This window comes from Schistocerca gregaria, chromosome 1, assembly GCF_023897955.1.
Source record: "Schistocerca gregaria isolate iqSchGreg1 chromosome 1, iqSchGreg1.2, whole genome shotgun sequence".
NCBI lineage: Eukaryota > Metazoa > Arthropoda > Insecta > Orthoptera > Acrididae > Schistocerca > Schistocerca gregaria.
The window spans coordinates 868,857,091-868,872,295 of record NC_064920.1 but is presented as its reverse complement, the minus strand read 5'-3'; the positions used below and the strand labels follow the sequence as shown (position 1 = coordinate 868,872,295).

At 40.1% G+C, this 15,205-nt stretch overlaps 1 protein-coding gene across 10 annotated transcripts in view; it reads left to right on the top strand.

Annotated features, from left to right (window-relative positions):
- Positions 1 to 2,701: 2,701 nt before the first annotated feature.
- The window catches only part of LOC126273149 (kinesin-like protein KIF22), a 277,787-nt gene continuing 265,283 nt past the window's right edge, over positions 2,702 to 15,205 (top strand). The window contains exons 1-3 of one of the 10 annotated variants that reach the window (XM_049976635.1): positions 2,735 to 2,817; positions 12,568 to 12,638; positions 13,291 to 13,535. The gene's annotated coding sequence lies outside the window, so the exon portion shown is untranslated. Of the gene's footprint in view, positions 2,818 to 2,851; positions 3,272 to 12,567; positions 12,896 to 13,290; positions 13,536 to 15,205 lie in introns of those variants that run through there. The other 9 variants (XM_049976606.1, XM_049976651.1, XM_049976680.1 and 6 more) reach the window with 9 other exon arrangements.

Below are 15,205 nucleotides of genomic sequence, written 5' to 3'. Positions count from 1 at the left end.
TCACAGCCCATGAAAACTTGGTTTCTTTACATTTAGCTGCTTGTCCAGTGCAGATATCTGTGCTGTAGTCATATCATAATAGTTCAAGTGCCATATTTTTTGGTGCGAGGGGGGGGGGGGGATGAAACCACATAATATTGACCAATTATGTTTGCAAAACTGTTTCACACACAATTCAGAGAGCTACTTAACAATAAATGAGCCTGTCACAAACACATATTTAAACAAACAGTTCTAACACACTCCTTGATGTATACTTAATAAAAAAAAAAGCATTTTGCCTCTTGTGCAATGTCTGTAGCTTTCTGTCCATTTCTTTATGAAACATTACAAATGCCTGACAACAACAAATAAATTCCACTTATTAATCAATCTTATTCTACCCACAGTCCTTTCTTCACTTCAAGTTGCAGCCATATTGCAGTGTATTTCATTGCAAAGTATTAAGTATTGCACCAGTATGTTAACAAAGTAGGTGGCAAGTAATGCAATACGATCACGTCATACAATTCAGACAGCTGCCTCACTGCTTTAATTGATCTTTTGTCATTTATTATAAAACTATAAATTTTAACAAAGTAAATAACTGAACAGAACTGTTTATAAGAAATAACAAAAATAACAAACAACTGAAACCAGCCACGAAAATAATGATGAAGTGAAATATGGAGATGTGGGCATGGGTGTGTATCGCAAGTAAATAAGCTTGTGAGTCATGTGATCAACAACGGATGGAAGATGTCAGCTGTCAAATCTTTCTTCTCGAGAATCCTTGAGGGTACCATGCCATGACGTGAGGTGAAGGGATTTGATGGGATGGTACGTGACTTGTCGTGATGGCTAATATGAGTTGGGCTTCAACCAATGCGCCACTAGGTCACAGAGTTAATCGCAACTGCTTGTACTGTCTTAGTACGCTTCTTGGCCACCTCCCTATCGATGTCCTGCGTGGGAATGTGGGTCAGCTGAGAGGCGTGCCGAGATAGTCCGTCCAGTTGCGATGAAACTGTGTGTGGATGGTGCTGTGGTTAACACAACTGCCTAGTAAGCAGGACATCTCGAATTAAAATACCGGTTGGCACACATTTTCACTCGTCGCTGGAGATGCCGTACAAAGGCAAGATGCAGCTGATTTCGTTTTTCTTTCCTTTCATTTCTCCCCCCTCCTGCTTCAATTTACACAATAAGATCGAAACAACGTGTGGTGGCTCTAAACAATTGATTATCACGTGATGTAACTTTCTCGTCTCTAAACAACACTGCAGTCGACTGCCTTAGGATGCAGACATTACACTGTTCCGTACGTCCAGTGCTAACCTTGAACAGATTTCCGTATTTCTCATCGATACTACTGCTTTCAAAGTTGGTTTTTATACATGGAGGTAGAATAAGGGCAGATGGCGTTACAGACCTACGCTGTACGTTGTTTTGAAGCCAGTGGGCAGGACCTGCCGCCATCTTGGATCCCCCAAAACATTAGCAGACGAGTGTTTACAATTGCTTCTTGTTTGTTATTTCTGTCGTGTGCACGCGACATTTATTTTATATAGTAAATGTTACACTGTTTTAGTTAAAAAAAAACACAGCATAAGGAACGCAACTTCAAACGTTTTTCTGGTCTCACAATGCGTATTCGAAACAGTAATACGACACGAAAATGTGACGCTTTTGGCCTCAGTACTGTAATTCCTTTTTGTTTATACACTTAGAATAACCGAGAAGAGAAATATGTGTCATGAAACGCGTGTATTCGCAATCCATTTCTAATCACTTTCATTGCGTATGTGTCAATAATTGATAAAGCCGGAACTCCAAAAGAAATGATTGATAGTTTAGAGGCAGCGATTTGTATTCGTTGCATTTTCAAGGCAAATGCAAATTTTAAATGTTCAAGTTTGCAAGAAACTTACCTTATTTCCTTTGGTGTCCCATAGATGTATGCAGGGATGATATAAGCAAGCCAGCTGTAACAAAGTGAAAGATTCGTTAAAATAGGAAGGAAAAGATTTGAATTTAAGATTGTGAGGCCGTTTGTAGTTTACACATGTGCTTTGTTTTTAAATTGTACCTACCAAGTGACATTCAGTGTGGCAAATAACAGTAATTTACGGGGTAACAGAACAACACAGTGGTTAATGTAATGATCTAAATAGCTTGGTCTTAGGTATGGAACTTTGCTTTAACACATATGTAACCCTTTTAGTACTTATAATTTAACCAATGTAACAGGTGTTCCACACATTTTACTGAAGATTTAATTAACTACATGTTGTTACATTACTTTTATATTAAATTATTGATTTTTAAAACATTAGTCCCCATTTCCAGGATATTTCTTGCCAGGAGTTTTGTTACTAGGGAATAACCAAAAAATGAAAACCAAGTGTCTTGCTCACCTCCTGAGAGCTCTTCGCGTTGGAGTGATAGGAAATCTAAAGTCAAATCACAGAAATAAAACCATACCGTAATACTTTACAATTCATAAAAATTTCAGATATATATAAGAAACTAGAGCTCAAATAAGTCCACTTATGAATGAAATGTGATTTGTTTAAACTTTAGACTACAATAAGAACGATAAATACACCCGTAAGCGACGCAAGCCGGCATTTTCTATCAAAACACTTCACAACTACACGGAATTAAAACACCAGAAGCGAATGTTTTGGGGTAGATAACATGGCTGATCTTCACATGGGTCGGCTTCAAGATTGTGACGTCAGGACAACTCCTGTTAACTGCATGTTTTTATAAGTGTAAGATTATCTCTGTTCCCGCTGGTTATTTGAATTTCGTGGACAAACGGCTGTTCTGGAGGTGTGAAGTTTGTTGCAAACTTACTGTCATTTAAACTATCCGAATGTATACAGATCACTGTGTTTGTAATTGTAAAAGAAATAAGTACTTGGACACTATGTTTCCCTGACAGGCAATTTTATCACTGTAAAAGCCCAGCAGCCGACCGATGACGGCAGGGCAGTCGATTTTGTTTCATTTGGCAATGAAGTAGAGTGAATGGGTTCTATTGTTGCAGTGTTATTGGTGAATTAGCTCCAGTTGTAAACATTAACGGATATATATGTTGCGAAATACATGATTTTTGGTGCTCCACAATTTACCAAATTTTGACTGTTGTAAACTGACGCAGCAGTGTACTTCTTCTGCACACCAGTGTAAAAAAAATAAAAGTTCAGTATCTGGGGTAGTGTGTGTTATTGTAAATCTTGTTTGTGGCGACACGCAAGTCTCCAACCTAGTCCGATGTCTAAAAGTAGGTCGTGTTTATTTCCTAGGCGTTATAAGCAGTTTTCTGAACTTTTTATTAGACCGCATGTTACAGATAGGTTCGATTCGAAATGTAATATTTTGCTGTCCGTGTCGTTTGTACATATTTCCTGGTGTCAGTACTCGTATGTGTTGTGGTGCGTTGTGTATTTTGAAAACATTTGAGAGTGATGCGAAAAATTCATTCTGTATTGTCAATTGCACACTTAATTTGTGGCGTTAAGAAACTTTCACAATATGCTCGTTTAAAACCAATCATTTCATTGTATACTAAAGTTCGTATGTACGGTTCAGTTGTGTCAACGTAAATACATATATAACGGTACAGGAATTTTTGAGAATTTTCGTTATTTATCATTGTGCGAAACATTTGTCAGTAAATCGTTGTTTGAGTTAGATACTATAAATATCTAACATCGTGTCACATTAGCTTTTCCATTAATAAGAGTGTGTAGCTGCTGCATTTGTCGTGAATTTCGAATTTGTTTGTGACCGCAATTTTAAAGTTTCTGAGAAGCAGTAAATTTTATACGAGTACGTTCCCATGTGTGTGGCTATATCCACACCCTGCATACCACTGTAAGTGTATGGCGGACGGCAATCCCATTGTATCGTTTATTTATTTATTCCCGTTCTGTTCGGTTAGGGAGACCGGAGTTCGCACTGGTAATTTGATATCGGCCTCATGATCCATAGGGGATCCTTCTTAATAAATATATCGTTTTATTTGATAGTTGGTACAGTTCTTAAAAGCAAATGGTAATGCTTTTAGCTTATCACACACATAAATTAAATGAGAATCAGCACGCTTAAAGTTATTGTTTTCGGTTAAAGATTGCACAAGCCACAATGCTGCCATACTATGTGTGCTGTGCTTGGGCACAGGATGAGTTAGTCACTGTTCATAAGCAAATTGAAATCACACTGGTTGCTGTCAAATGATTTGAATGTGCTGTGAATGGGTGTGTTGTGATGGCTACTAATAAAGTTACCAGAGTTACCTCAAGTACTGTTCTGTGCTGTTCATACTGTCCTATCTGCAGGAAGTACACACTATATTACTACTTGCCCACTTGACTGTGAGTTTTGTGTCAATGGTAGGGATCAGGTTGTCAGCCCCATCGTCCTAACCAGGAAGTTTGAGGTATTATCTTCCAGTAAGATAATTTCATCTGTGGGAAATGTACTGTGTCCCATGCCAAGTGGAGGTGAACATGAAAGAGTAGGGGTCTATTACTCATTGGCAGTGCAAATATGCCTTAGGAAAATTGCAGTAAGGTATGTAAAGGAACACCATGTGCTTTCAGTGGGTATGATTGGGGGGGGGGGGGGGCTTTGTTGGGGAGACTATTATGGAACACACTGCTGGAACAATGTGTAACCAACTGCAGATTATGGCACATATTGGGACTAACTGGGTATGTTGTCTGGGCTCTGAGATGAGTCTTGAATCATTCCAGCGACTGGCAAAGAAGATTGAGAATTCCAGCCTTACTTGTGGAGTTTCAACTAAGCTTACAATTGGTTTGATTGTCCTCAGAATAGATTGTACCCCCGTGGTTTTCAGTTGTTTGGAAAGCTTGAATTAGAGAGTGTGTAGGTTCTGTGACAAACCAGGATGCAATTCCCAGACTGGCTCCATAGGGTTGAGAATTGTAGGGTCCCCCTAAATGTGTTAGGTGTGTACTACACATCAGAGGCTCCTGCCCAAGTAGTTGACTGTGGTAATTCATACAAAGGTTCTTTTAAATTAGGCGACTCCATGCAGTCTACATAATGATAGCTGCAGGAGACCTGAAACTATTAATGTATTAATCTAATAAATGAAAGAAATGCCCCCCCCCCCCCCAAACTATTCCATGGCCAAAAGTATTATACTCCTAATAGCTAACTATTGAAGAGTTCGTAACAAATTGCCAGTGCTTGAGTTTAAGTGCTAGCAAAAAGCAGTGAAGCTTACATAGTACTGGGCACAGAAATCCCGTTAAAACCAAAAGTGAATAGCTGTAAGAATTTTGGGAGAAATTTAAGGGTCAGTATCAGGGGTGGGTGTACACTTACAGTAGGGTCCTTAATGACCACCAATCACCCCCTGATATCAGCAAAAACTTTTAGAGGAGACTTCACTTTGCTTGTACAGGAATACCCCAGTCATAGTGTCATTGGAGGAGACTAATCATACAACAGTCAATTGGGATGGGTAGTTTTGTTGGTGGTGGATCTGAAAAGCCATCCTGCCTTCTCTGAAAATTGCCAAGAATAGATGTTCAGAACCACACTCATGCTGAAAATACATTGGATTTATTGGCTACACGTAGACCTGACCTCTTAAAAGGTGTCCACATTTAAATTGTGGTATGAGTCACCATAAAGTAGTTGCAGCAGTGACAATTGCCAAAGAACAAAGGGCAAGTAACAAAAGTAGAAATATTTCTAACTTCAGTTAACTAGATAAAGAATCAGCTGTGTCTGAAGATTTTAGTTCAGGACAAGAGTATGTAGAGGAACTAGTTAAAGTTTGAAACGACTATGCATTGGAGGGTTCAGTAGATACGTACCTAGTAGAAAAGTTCATGATGGGAGCAACCTCCATGTTATACAGTCACTGTAAAAAATCTTCTAAAGAGACAGAGACTACTGCATAATTGATGTAAAACAAAAGTAGATAGAGATATGCTGAAAGTAATGAGTGTAACTGTCAAGATGGCTACACAGGAAGCTTCAATGACTATTATAGCAGAACATTACCAAAAGATACGTCACAAAACCCAAAGAAATTCTGGTCATATGTGGAGCTCGTTAATGGGACCAAAGTTAGTATCCAGACATTTATGGCTAGCCTAGAAACAGAAATTGAAGGTAGTAATGCAAAGCAGAAATAGTTAACTCTTTTCAATTTTTCCATTAGAAAGGCACACACAGGAGTATAGCCCCAGTTTAATTCTCGTACCACTGCAGAGATAAGTGCAATAGATGTCAATGGCATTGAGAAACAGCTGATATTGTTAAAACTGAACAAAGCTCCCAAGATTCTAAGCTACAATTGTGTCTGTCAAACTCCCTTTTAACCATAAGACACTGAATATCCCTTGACTATAAAACTATGCCCAGTAGTTGAAAGAAAGCACATGTACAAAAGTACATGTTAGTTTTCTGACTTATTCCACACCCATGAGAGCCATTTCATTTGCGGTCTGTGGAAGGTACATTAGGATATCTGTTTTCTTTTGCACATATTCAGTGTATTCATTTCTTGTCAAATACTACTGTAGACTGTATAAATTTGAGATGTTCCCACATCTAGTATTCTGACATGTTCTTACATCCTGGAGGCTTTTCACACTACAGATCTACTGATCATATTCTATATGATAAATATTTCATTCTTAACAACCCTGTATTTCCTGTAGGTATGCCAGTGTGTTGAAAATTGGTTTCTTGGAATTTTTATACTCTGTTTTTGATTAAAAACTAACAAAAGTAACCGAATGATGGCATATAGTTGTATCATATTGTGGTAGTTAACAAAAGTTTGCAAGTTTGCAAGTTGTACGTGTGGATATGAGGGAGTCATATCTCATCACATAATGTTCTCTGTGAAATGATTCTGCATTACCGTTAATGCACATCCCTTCACTGAAGAGGAAACACACCCCCTACATGCAACTGAGAATGGCTATTGAGTAAATAATTTCTTTTTTTAATACAGTTCTTTTACTGTTGCAAAGGCCAGTTGCAAGAGACAAACTGCCTGCTATTTTCCTAAAAGTTGGCAATAACTATATGTTTTTGCACAGACTAAGTTTGGTAAAATTGTTCCTGTAGTCCCTCAAAGTGAGTGTGTTTTCACTTAACTGTTGTGTTTGTCATCTTTGCATTGTGAGCATTGACGCTTATGTATTGGGCCTAGCTCACTGCCAAAGAGGTCAGGCCACCTGGTGGTCCATTGTCTGTGCTGCTGGTTTCCCAGACTTGAGTTTAGCTGATTATCAGACTGCCTGATGCTTCATAGAACCATCGGGCAGTCTGTTTTATGCAATCCGTTATCATGGTGATACCTGATTCCACATGCAAGGCTCTGGTCAGGTAGTCTCACCGTAAGTGAAAGGCAAGCCATAGAGCTCTCCCTTGCAGCACATGATGTGTACATCAGCTGTGTTCCCCCACACATAATTCTATAGTGTGGAGGAAGCGTTGATTCTGGATTTAATAGGGAGTAAAGTACCTTGAGATGTGAGTGACCTTTCCCCCATGCCTCATAGATATGTGGCTTTGAGGTCAGATGCCTCTCAAGAGTTACCCCTAGATACTTAGCCATGTGAGACCAGGGGATAGGGCCTCCCATGATTCGCAACAGCTGAAGGTCCTTGGGTACTCTACATTCTGTTATTACGACTGATTGACTTTTAGTGGCATTGAACTTAAGGTGCTATTTCGTAGCTCAGGCTCCCAGAATATCGCATGCTTCCTGTAAGTGGTGGCGAACGACATCAGTCCTTCAGGAATGCGCCTGGAGTGCGGTGTCGTCTGTGCATAATGCTAGTGAAACCCTATCTGTGTGTGGCACATCAGCCATATACAGGGAGTACAGCAGTACGTATCGGCCCTTTAGTTGAGATGCCATCTTTGGCATGAACATGAGAAGTCCAGTCATGGAGATGTGATATGATGAGTCTGAAGTGTGGTGTCAGAACCCCCAGTACATATAGTTTTCAGAGGAGCCCCCTTGTGCCATACACAGTCAAAGGCCCTCGACGCTCTTGGGCTCCCGTCTCGTCCTTGACAACACGCAGTAGTTGGTGTTGCATGCTTTGACTGTGCCAGAAGCTGAACTGCTCAGTGGGGATCAGCCCCTTCCTGTTCACATGCTTCATGAGTTGTTTGATGTAAATTCTTTCGAATACTTTGTCCAGAGCAGGGAGCAGAATTATTGGCCTACAGTTTAGAGGAAGTCTCATGTCTTTGCCTTGTTTGGGAATGGCAACCACCACTGTGTGTTATCATGCAGAGAGATAGTTGTCAGTGCGCAGAACGTAATTGAAGGCATTTGGGATAGGCTGCAGTGCATCAGGTAGGAGATGTTTCAGCATAAGAGCTTCCACCTTGTCACAGATGCAGGTCTTCCTCATATTTGGGGAGCAAAGTTGGCTGTCAATTTACTTCTCAGTGACGGGTTCATGGCATCATGTGCATTTCCTGCAAGGAAAACATGCAGCTGTTGTACAATTTGTGTGTGCTCTTCATCTAGATCATCCTCTATCCAAGTGTAGTTTTTCGCAAAGTAATCAGCCAACATATTGGCCTTGGCATAGAGCTTGCAGACAATCCCTCTGCCGTCTTGCAGAGGAGGAAGATTGTGCTCCTTCCTTAGGATTTTTTTTGTTAGTCACCAGGCAGAGCCATCTTTAACGCAAAGCACGGCTATTTTGTGTGCCCGGTTGCAATTTCGGTGGGTTTCCACAGCTACCTTTATTTTGTGGGGCAACTGTTTTAGGTGGCGTTTTGGTGCCAGGGTGGCATGTAATTTGCCATTCATGGGAAAGCCTATTCGTATCTGAAATGACCTGCAATATTTCAGGAGGGAGCAGGCGTGATCTGTCAAGAGGCCTTAGTGTGGCAGCGTCTACAGCCCGGTGAGTGTCCACTGTAAGCTGTCACACTGTCTCGTCTGTCCCGACGATATCTAGATCTGGGATGGCAGCAAGAGTGTCCTCTCTAAACTGTTCCCAATTTACCCTCCCTAGTTGCCGATGTCGTTTTGGTGGCTCCACACTGTTGTGGCTCCTCTGTGTTGAAAATGACTGGCAGATGGTCCGATGGGAGAGCTACTTGACTTGTGGTGCAATGTCGAGCACGTCAGGATGGTTCTGTGCATTGTTTGGGTAGTGCGTTGGGTTGTATGGCCCTAAAACTACTGCCTTGTGTTGCTGAACTATGCGTAGTAAATTGCGAACATCATTGTTCGCTACTCTGGAGTACCAATCAGCACATTTTGCATTAAAATTTCATCCAGTAAAAAGTTTATCGCAAAGCGACAGTAATGTTTCAAAATCTCTGGATTCTTGTGGTCTTCTAGGTGGCTGATAAACTGAGATGGATGTAATGTGACCTGACATTGTTCCTACCCCAATAGCTGTGGCCTCAGTTGTTGCTAGTTGGGGGAGCTGTACAACATAGTGTTTGGGTGAGGTCTTAATGTAGATGGCAGTACCACCTCCAGCTGTAAGCCTGTCAGTACGGTGGCCAATGAAATTTGCCACCCACGTGTGGCTGGCAGATTTGAGGAAGGTTTCCTGGATGAGGCAGATGTCAATTGCCTCATCACGAAGGAATTGATGGAACTCTCCTTCCTGGGGTCATATGCTGTATGCATTCCATGTGCATACAGTTAGGCCACAAATCGTATTATGCATGGTGCGCCTGTGTTGCCTGTTGATGGTAGGCCGCAAGTGGCGTTTGCACTGCCGTCACAAGGAGCGTGGGAAGAGTCTGGAGCAATTCTTTGATGGTTTTCAGAAGAGAACAGAGCTCATCTCTTAAATCATTGTGGTTTGCACCAGTTTCCTCATTTGCAGAGGTATTTATGTTTCGCAGGTGTCTATCATGGCTTGTTTGGCAGCCAGGCCCTCCCTATTCGGACCGCACCCACTTGTGACTTCAGAAGTGAAGAAGGCAGCTGGATGTTCCCTATTCAGTCCACGCCCGCTAACGACTTCCTTAGCGGAGATGTGTGCGACATTCATTCCAGCCCACTGGTCAGCGTGATTCTCGGCGCGCGTGCCATGACCGTTTGCGTGCTTTTCCATACGTGGCTGTTCTGGTACAGCTGGAGGAGGGCGTGCAGTACCCTTTTCCCTCCTTACATTACTAAAACTAAGCTCAGGAGTGACTCGCCTGGCTGGAGTGTTATTGGTGCTCTGCTTAGCATCGGCCTTTTGGAAAGTGTCATCCACATGCTAGCCCTGGGGCATTTCCTCTGGGTTTGCTTTGCACTCATGGCTCTCATGCGGCCCATTGCATTTCATGCATTTGGGTGGCATAGTGCAGATGATTTAGGCTGTGGCACCAAAAACGTTGTGCCTTTTGGCCCTTGTCCCGAAACTTTTCTACCTGTATTTCAGTGATGTTTTTCAGCTGGTATACTTTCCTGTTTTCTATATTGTCAATCAAGATAACCACAAACAGTGGATTCTGTTTATTTGTGTGTGGTTTCTGACACAGAAACTTAATTCTTCCAGCTTCTCTTTGAGTTGGGCTGGATCCATTTGTAAAGGTAGTTAGCAGAACACTACCTTGAGCAGTTTAAGTGGCTCAGACGAGTGGGTTTAGTATGGCAGACCTTGGGCCTTAGCCACACACATAACTGCATCGTAGTCCTCTTGCGATTTCACAGTGATCTTATTAGTATCGCGGCCTGCTGTCCTAATCGCCACAGAAGACTTAGGCTAGACTGCACTATGTAAGAGCTGTTTAAAGTTCTTTAAAGCACTTGACCATTTATAATAATGGGAGGAGGTGTGGCCATCTTTGGTCTACTTGGCTGTCCATTGTTATCATCAGTTGGTGCATCAGTGAATGTGACATACCGGTTTGCAGTTGGCAGCAGCTGTGCCTGTGTGTGTGTGTGTGTGTGTGTGTGTGTGTGTGTGTGTGTGTGTGTGTGTGTGTGTGTGTGTGTGTGCAGCTGCCCTGGCAGTGTGCTTCCTGTTCGGCAGTTGGTAGCCATCCTCAGTGGGGAGGTTGTCCTTGGCTGCCTTCATGTGTACAGCAAAGGACTTCTTCTTTGTGTGTACCTTAGGGGGCACTTTGCTTTTTGAAGTGGCGGGCTTCTTAATGGAGATTTTCTCAGAAGATGCCACAGGGGCTTCTTAGAGGGTGCGTCTGTGTCAGGTTGTGCCCTCCCAGTTGCGTCCACCTCCATCTCTGTCTGGTTCCTGGCCGGGATTAATCCTTTCAGGAATGCCAGACTTCCATAGACCACAGCTGTGGTTGCAGAAGCCTCTGAAGTGCCAGTGCAGCTAGTAACTGTGCCATTTGCAAAACAGGTGTCTCGTCCGTTACGCAGCTTTTGCTAGCACTGACGGTGCAAGGGGCAGGTACCTCTGGAAAACAGGCAGTGCACGTCAGTGGCCTCCCCCTCCATCTAACACACATGCTATGGTGTTTGACAGCAAGCCCTGCCCACCACTCATGCTGATTTACGGACTGTGTTACCTGTGTGTACAACCGAAGCCGTGTCTGCTGGCATAGTGCTCCTCACATTGGCATTCATTACTCCCACTATAGACAAACAGTTTCTTACTTAGTGCAAATTTAATATGTTATGGTACTTGACTTCTCATGTACAGAGTGTGTAGCCAAAGATGAAAGCAATGTTAAGTGACAGAATACATCACAAAATCTTTTGGCAACGGAATCTTGAATCTTTGAATTTGTAGATGATTACTCCCAAAACTTAAGCAGTGACCATTTGTTCTCAGTCTAGCTCCTAGGCTCATTATTGCAGCTGCTGTATAATGTTATCTTCTTGTAGACTTTTTTGAGCACTGAATTAAGTGTTTGTTCACACAATGTAAACTTTCATGGCTGGTATTGACATTGCTTAATGCATAACCAGTGTCACTTCAGGTAGGGGGCTACCTTCATAGGCTCAGATGTTATTGAATTTAGCATATGTTAAAATTCAGGAGTAAGTAAGAAACATGTATTTTTTTGTTTTCTGCTAAAAATTCCTTCCCCAAGCTACAGGCCTCCACAGATGACACTGCAAACACCATTTTGAAGCTGCGAATTTCGGAAATTTTTTAAGATGCTGTATTTCTGTAACAGTTCTAGATATTTTGTTAGAGTTTTTTTATTTGGTGGGTAGTTGCTTTATGATTACAATGGTATCCTCCATTTTGACATACCTGTCAGAATTCTTTTCCTGCCACTTTTTGAATTTTTTTTTTGTAATTTGCAGATTTTTTTTTCTCCAAAAATCCTGATCCAGGAAAATTAGATTTTTTTCTGTTGATTAATATTTTGTAGTACTATATTCTCTCTAAGGGAGAGCTTCCTCTTTTTAGTTGGATAAGTTTTATTTTTAAAATATATATATTTTTTAACTTTCAAAGGTAATGTATGTCTTCACTGAAGTTGTGTCTTACTAATTTCACTCTTACAATGTTTATTTCTATTGCCTTAGTTGCAGTTGTTTCTTTTTACTTTCATTGTTGCAGATATATTTTACAATTTGTTTTAGTTTCTAGTCAGTTTCTTTGTAATGGTTGTTCATTGCAGGTTTCTGTATTGTACTTGTTTGGCGCTAATTTGTTTACTGAAGATACTTCTAAAACATCTGAGACCATCCAGTGAGTTCTGTGTATTCATGATGAATTTGCCAGTTGGCATAGTTGCAATGTGTTTTGTGAAACGCACTGTTTGAAATGTCTTCTGACTGCAGCCACAGGAGAGTAAAGTGTGCTGACTATTTGCATATCCATAAAAGACTAAATGTTTTGATAGAATAACAACAATTATAGTATCTGAACAAGGTGAAGCCTCCCAAGGTGCAGATTTTGCATCAGTAGTGGAAGAATTACATACCCTGAATCAGTCAACTACAGAGGTAGGTGGGTCATTCCACACTAAATCATCCAGCCAAAAGGAAATATAAAACCCAAGGTTTTTGGATAGCCAAAGTGTACATGTGAAATGTATGCACAAAGATAAGAAAACATCCCAATCTATGGGTTTCTGAGTTGTAAAAATTTTATCTTATATTGAAGTCGAAACAAGATTTATCTATTCAAAACATACAGAATGTATTTTTTAAGATTCAAAATGGTTATAGTATACATTATGTAGAGGTTATATAGAAGTAAAAGGTTTTTAAAACTATAATTTGGAAGATCAGCTACTTAAAACAGTAACTTATTAGTACATTTTTGTTAATGTGTTTTTAAATTGTGGCAAAGTTTTTACTGTAGTTGTAATTTTATTTATCTTTTTCGGTTTATTTAGCTGAAGTTAAAGCCAAGAAACATGCAACACTTTTGAAGTCATGAGGAGTGTGTTGAAGTTCAGACAAGGCAGTACTACTATGCAAGTATGCACATGAAAAATTCACCAGGCTGCCTGCTGTCTTCCGTCAAGACATGAAATTCAAGTCAGGACATGAAACCCTCCCTCCCCCCACAGCCCGCCCGTACTCCAAGTCTGTCACTGTGCATTTGGCTCTATTCAAGTTAACTGCCTAGTGTTTTATGGTTAGTGACATTTTAAATCATTGTTATATAAAAACAGTTATAATTTTATTTTTAAAACTATTGTTTCGTGTGTGTGTGTTGTGTGTTTCTTACCATGGAGATACAAGCAAGCTCAAGTAACGATGAAACTAATTTTAAGTGTTCAGTAGGTTCATTACTAAATTTTTATGTGAACATACTTCACTGACAAAAAACCAAGACATTTATTTATTAGGAAAAGTTGTTCTTGATAAATTCTTGTTTTAAAGATAAGTAGCTATTTTGTGGTTTATAAAGGAGATCACTTTAATATGTCATTCACTTATGTACAGCACTACACCATGCTTGGATATGGAAACATCTGACTGACACACAGTAACTATTTCAGTATTATTGCACGGAACATGGAACATATATAAAAACACCTTGCATAACATATTACAAGACAAAGAAAATAATTAACACTTAACACTCCTCCTTAATAATTTTTCTTCTTAATTCTTGAAACACATTTACAGTCTGTGGCTTTGTGAGTATGTCAGCAAGTGGACTTGAACTGTCCACATGTTTCAGTTTGACAGTTGTTCCTGTGTGGTGTTGAACAAACTTTCATGAAATTTCAATGTGTTTCTTGCCACTTATTATTTTTCCTTCATAAGTATTCTTCAACATATGTATTGCAGTTTATTGTTTATTCAAGCCTGAAATTGTAAGTTATTGTCCAAGGTGTTATATCAAACATATATCATCGATTGAAGAGACAGCAGCTTGGTATTCTGCTTCAGCAGTTGAAGTTGCCACAAGACATTGCTTTCGAGCATACCATACAATGGGCCCTTCTCGTATGATAAGACTCCACTGGTGGCACATCTGGTTGCAATATCACCACCATAATCAGAATCAGTACAAGCAAGCAATGTTGAGCCTCCATCAAATAATATGCCATACTTCATAGTTCCTTTTAGGTACTGAAAAATTCATTTCACCATTTTACAGTGACTAACCATTGGTTTATCACTGAATCTGCTTAAGTAATTAACAGCAAAACTAATATTCGGACATGATATTGTTGCAAGATACAGTAGACAGCCTATAGCTCCTTTATAAGGTTCTTACAGAGAATCTTATAGAGAATATAAGGTTCTTACAGAGAACCTTATAGAGAAGCTATAGGCTGTCTACTGTAGCTTGCAACAATATCATGTCTGGATATTAGTTTTGCTGTTAATTACTTAAGCAGATTTGAGAATTTATCGTTCCAGTTCTTTGGAGCTTGTTTTAGGCCATATAAACTCTTCTCTGTACTCTATTTGTACTGTCGTTGAACATCAAATTTTTGCAATGGGTTTCAAGTGATGGCAGAATGACTTTACAAACAATGCTACTACCTTGCAAGGAATTTACTGATTTTACTATAAAAAAATCGAGTCTCTGATACCTCATTCTTACATCATAAAAACTCATAACTCTTGCTACATGAAACAGAAAAAACAAAATTTGACATTTAATGAGGTTTTAGTTCTTATGGATTTTGCAGAAAACTATAACTTCATTCTGCCAAATGAACTGCAATCCTACTACTGAGGCCACATGAGCTGCTCAGTTCATCCAGTAGTGATTTTTTCTAAAAAATGAAGATTCCACCACAAAATAAACATCATTGTGTTTCATTTCAGATGATCTAAAATATG